Genomic DNA, 6000 nt, shown 5'->3' with positions numbered 1-6000 from the left:
CGGGGAGGACGGGAGGATGGGGAGGACGGGAGGATCGGGAGGATGGGGAGGATGGGGAGGACGGGGAGGACGGGGAGGATGGGGAGGATGGGGAGGATCGGGAGGACGGGGAGGACGGGAGGATGGGGAGGACGGGAGGATCGGGAGGATCGGGAGGACGGGGAGGACGGGGAGGATCGGGAGGATCGGGAGGATGGGGAGGATCGGGAGGATCGGGAGGATGGGGAGGATCGGGAGGATCGGGAGGACGGGGAGGTCGGGAAGGACGGGGAGGACGGGAGGATCGGGAGGATGGGGAGGACGGGGAGGACGGGAGGATCGGGAGGATGGGGAGGATGGGGAGGATCGGGAGGACGGAGAGGACGGGAGGATGGGGAGGACGGGAGGACGGGGAGGACGGGGAGGATCGGGAGGATGGGGAGGACGGGAGGATCGGGAGGACGGGGAGGACGGGAAGGACGGGGAGGACGGGAGGATCGGGAGGACGGGGAGGATCGGGAGGATCGGGAGGATGGGGAGGACGGGGAGGACGGGAGGATCGGGACGATGGGGAGGATGGGGAGGATCGGGAGGACGGGGAGGACGGGGAGGACGGGAGGATCGGGAGGATCGGGAGGATGGGGAGGATGGGGAGGACGGGAGGATCGGGAGGATGGGAGGACGGGAGTATCGGGAGGATGGGGAGGATCGGGAGGATGGGGAGGATCGGGAGGATGGGGAGGATGGGGAGGACGGGGAGGACGGGAGGATCGGGAGGATGGGGAGGACGGGAGGATCGGGAGGATGGGGAGGATGGGGAGGACGGGGAGGACGGGGAGGATCGGGAGTATCGGGAGGATGGGGAGGATGGGGAGGATCGGGAGGATCGGGAGGATGGGGAGGACGGGGAGGATGGGGAGGATCGGGAGGATCGGGAGGATGGGGAGGATGGGGAGGATGGGGAGGATCGGGAGTATCGGGAGGATGGGGAGGATGGGGAGGATCGGGAGGATCGGGAGGATGGGGAGGACGGGGAGGATCGGGAGGATCGGGAGTATCGGGAGGATGGGGAGGATGGGGAGGACAGGGAGGACGGGGAGGACGGGGAGGACGGGAGGATCGGGAGTATCGGGAGGATGGGGAGGACGGGGAGGACGGGGAGGATGGGGAGGACGGGGAGGACGGGAGGATTGGGAGGATCGGAGGATCGGGAGGATGGGGAGGATCGGGAGTATCGGGAGGATCGGGAGGATGGGGAGGACGGGAGGATCGGGAGGATCGGGAGGATCGGGAGGATCGGGAGGATGGGGAGGATGGGGAGGACGGGAGGATCGGGAGGATGGGGAGGACGGGAGGATGGGGAGGACAGGGAGGATGGGGAGGACGGGAGGATCGGGAGGATGGGGAGGACGGGAGGATCGGGAGGATCGGGAGGATGGGGAGGACGGGGAGGACGGGAGGATCGGGAGTATCGGGAGGATGGGGAGGATGGGGAGGATCGGGAGGACGGGAGGATGGGGAGGACGGGGAGGATGGGGAGGACGGGAGGATGGGGAGGACGGGAGGATCGGGAGGATGGGGAGGACGGGGAGGATGGGGAGGATCGGGAGGATGGGGAGGATGGGGAGGACAGGGAGGATGGGGAGGACGGGAGGATCGGGAGGATGGGGAGGACGGGAGGATCGGGAGGATCGGGAGGATGGGGAGGACGGGGAGGACGGGAGGATCGGGAGTATCGGGAGGATGGGGAGGATGGGGAGGATCGGGAGGACGGGAGGATGGGGAGGACGGGGAGGACGGGAGGATCGGGAGGAAGGGGAGGACGGGAGGATCGGGAGGATCGGGAGGATGGGGAGGATGGGGAGGATGGGGAGGACGGGAGGATCGGGAGTATCGGGAGGATGGGGAGGACGGGGAGGACAGGGAGGATGGGGAGGACGGGGAGGACGGGAGGATGGGGAGGACGGGGAGGACGGGAGGATCGGGAGGATGGGGAGGACGGGAGGATCGGGAGTATCGGGAGTATGGGGAGGACGGGGAGGACAGGGAGGATGGGGAGGACGGGGAGGACGGGAGGATCGGGAGGATCGGGAGGATGGGGAGGACGGGGAGGATCGGGAGGACGGGAGGATCAGGAGTATCGGGAGGATGGGGAGGATGGGGAGGATCGGGAGGACAGCAGAACCCCTGCACTGCTGCCTCCCAGACCGCTGAAGGCTCAGCCTTTTTATACAGGTGTTGGTAATCAGCAGGATTCAGCTCAGCTGTGCTCCTCAGCAGCCTGGGAGAGAGGAGGAGGAGGGCCGGTGTCAGGCTGATCACTAGGGCTGGGTGATCCTGGCACCTGCTTTGCACTCTCCAGGCTGGCAGCCGTGACAATGAGTAATGTTTATTTATATACGTAGCACGTTGCTCATAACGAATCAGAAAGTGTGTCACAACAGCAACGTGATAAAACAACAGCCATACAGATACCATAGAGATAAAATCAATATTGACACAAACCTAGAAAACATAAAAGCGTAAAACAAAGAATGAACAGAATTGTTTTCAGCTGCTATTTAAAACACTTCTCAGAAGGGGTCTGGGGTACAGGGTTGCACAGTGTGGGGCCCTCTGCCTGAAAGGCCTCTGGTCCTAAACCTAGTTCGGGGAATTACCGGTAGCCATAGGCCTGAGGACCTGAGAGAGTATCCTGGGTTGTAGACAATCAATAGTTCAGAGATAAAACTGGCAGCCTGACCGTGTAACACTCTAAATATAAGGACTGTTATGGGCACCAGCCTGGCCACTTGGATGCAGGAGCCAGGATCCCCAGCCCCGGTGATCAGCCCGACACCGCCCCTCCTCCTCCTCTCTTCAAAGCTGCTGAGGAGCACAGCTGACCTGAACCCCTCTGGCGACCCACACCTGGGATAAAACGGCTGTGCCTTCAGCAGTCTGGGAGGCAGCAGTGCAGGGGTTCTGCTGTCCGCCAGGTCCCAGATTTTGGTTTCAACCCCTTTCTTTTGATAGGTTTTAACTGTGGTAGTTTTAACTCTTGAGCGTTTAAAGGGTAAAGCTCCGAGTGATCCAGAGGAATCGTTTTACAGGTTAACTTGGTGACAATTTTATTGACTCTGGTTTTTTAAAACACCTTCTGTCTGGTAGAACTTTTAACATAAGTTTTAACCAGGTGTTTTTAAATGTTGGTGATTGATCTTTTAATGTTAACCTTTATGAGAGTTTTGTTTTGGTTTGGCATTATTGCTCGCCATCTGTTTGCACTTGTTTTTAGAACCTTTTATCACAATTAAACCCATTTTAAACCCACTATCATGTTTCTTATGTTACCCCCTCCTTCACATTTTAACACCTCCTGTCGGGGACGTAACAAGGACCAAGATTTTAACAGGGTCCTATAGAGAACCAGGAGCTAATGTCGTGTCCCTAAAACGGGGTGACGTGAGCTTTTTTACTGGTGCATGTTAAAAGCCTGACAGCAAAGCTCTGCACTACCTGGAGACGTTGAAGATCCTACTTGCGGACCATATATTATATGAGGCAGTTGATATTACATGTGGAGTACCACAGGGCTCAGTTTTGGGACCTCTCTTATTTTTATCATACATTTTACCATAAGGACAGTTAATCAATTTCAGCAATATATCATATCACCTGTATGCAGATGAAATTCAGTTCTACTGCTCCTTCTATGAGGAATGAATTGAATCTATTGTCCACTAATGGACTGTATGTTCCAAATCAGTTGGCTGAGTGCAAACTTTCTCCAGCTCAACACTGGCAAGACTGAGACTTTAGTTATCGCTCCTGCAAATAAGTGCCAACCAAAAAAAGATCACCTGGGTACATTAGCATCTTCAGCTTGATTGAATGTCTGCAAAATAAGGATTACTTTTAACGCCGATATGTCTCTGACACAACACACTAATCTGTTAGTCCAAAATGTCACAACTGCGAAATATTTATAAGTTCAGGACTATGCTTTCTATAAAGGAGCAAGAGACGATAATTCCTGCTATTATCTCTTCTTGCTCAAACAGCATTTTTACATGTGTAAAATCCAGGAATGGTCAGTTTTCACCTACATAGTGACCTACATGCCACCGGTCATCTACAGACATGAATCTGCCTCTGTGCGTCTCTTAATCTTCCAAGCTGCAGGAAAAGGTTCGACACTGCGTGTTTACACTCAGATTGTCGACATCATGTTCCCTTCTCAAGGTCCTTCTCTGCCAAGCCTGTCTGCTTATCTAGGCCGTCCTGCACAGAATTAAGGACTGAACCATTATAATACTAAATAATCATATGGTTGAATGAACAATAATGGTTGATGAATAATAATAACGTTTTGATTAATTTGTGCTTAAGTTAATAAGGTTGATTAATCTGTGCTTGATTTACTGAAGTTGAAATGAATATTATTACATTGAAAGATTTATATATGATGATCAGTAATGTTTGAAATGACAAGGTAATCATGATCTACACTCAGACACATGTGCATATCGTCCTGACACAAGGTTAAGTTAAACATCATGACACATATGAATTTCTTATCCACAAATCAGAGCTCTTTTATCTAAAGGAGTGTTGTGAGGTTTGTTTAGTAAAACCTTTAATAAAACTAAGGTCACTTCCTGAGTGATTCAGTTCTAGAGAAAGCTACGGACCGGCCATCCGGAGCAAAAACCTCTTTAACCCAGAGCATCTTTTGACAAGCTGTCAAAAACCCGCTACACGCTGAAGCTGACACAGCAAACGGTTCCTGCAGAACAAAGCTGATACAGTTCCAACTCCCTAAGAATCCTTCTAGATGCAAACGATTCCATCTATCTGTTGTGACTCGGGTGACATCTCTGGACCGGAGCGTTGGTGCTGCGGTTGATCTACCAAACCTCGGTGCCCAGAGGTCATCCGACCTTCCTGACCTCTGGATCCGCAAAGAGGGTCTCCAAAAAGGGTGAGGTAGACACAGCGTGAATTGCGTCTGACGTGGCTTTGATAAGAATCAACTTCCTAGTTAATGCAGACCAAATTCTTTTCACACCAAGAACTCATTTCCTTCTAGAGTCAAGGTTCTGATAAACACACATCATCCAATCACAATACATCACATTCCATCCACTTAGATTCAGTCGTCACATAAAGAGTTCCCTAGTTGCCGTGTTTTTAATTGTTTAGAAAATAAATTCTTATCTTTTATAAACCTGACTGTCTGAATTAATACGAAGTGTGTATGATCACTGAAAAAGCAAAGAATCCTAGAATCTTCTGATTAAACATCCAAAGACCAAGCAGGTTGATATTGTATATTTATATAGAGTATCACATCTTATTGTTCATAAGTAAAGATTAAACAGTCAGGTCCATAAATACTGGGACATCAACACAATGTTAACATTTTTGGCTCTATAGAGCTCCGGGAGTTGACGTCACTTCTCCCGGCATGCAACAGTTCAAATCGAAACGACACCTTATTGGCAGGCAGAAGCCCGCAGCTGGACTATTTGTTATTGTCACAAAACTCAATCAAACGGGAAATATGGTAGATTCCTGTTGTGCCCCAGGATGCACAACAGAAGCGGACGACATAAGGAATGAGCCATCTACAGGATTCCCCAAGATCCGGAGCGCCGCAAACGTTGGATCATTGTAATAAAACGCGCTAGTGACCGGGCTGAAATGAAGCTGTGGGATCCTGAGAGTAAAGGTTTTCGCTTATGCAGCGACCGCTTCCTATCAGGTACTTAAACCAACGTTTCCTCAACTGTGTATGGTATTTATTTTAAATGCTTTTATTACGATTCTTAGTGGGCTTCCTAAACTTATTTTGGCATGGCTTTTTCTGTCTTATTACTCATAGCAACAAGTAAACGTCACGTAAAACGTTGCCTCGTGAGTTCTGCGTGCTGCCGTTTACGTGTTTTATGATCACAGCAATTAACCGGCTAAGCTGTATTTCATTTTTAAGCAATGGTTGATCAATTGTCAGATCACACATAAAAAGCACTTTGGATT

Source organism: Nothobranchius furzeri, chromosome 13, assembly GCF_043380555.1.
Source record: "Nothobranchius furzeri strain GRZ-AD chromosome 13, NfurGRZ-RIMD1, whole genome shotgun sequence".
NCBI classification, from domain to species: Eukaryota; Metazoa; Chordata; class Actinopteri; order Cyprinodontiformes; family Nothobranchiidae; genus Nothobranchius; species Nothobranchius furzeri.
Note: the sequence above shows the minus strand (reverse complement) of the source record.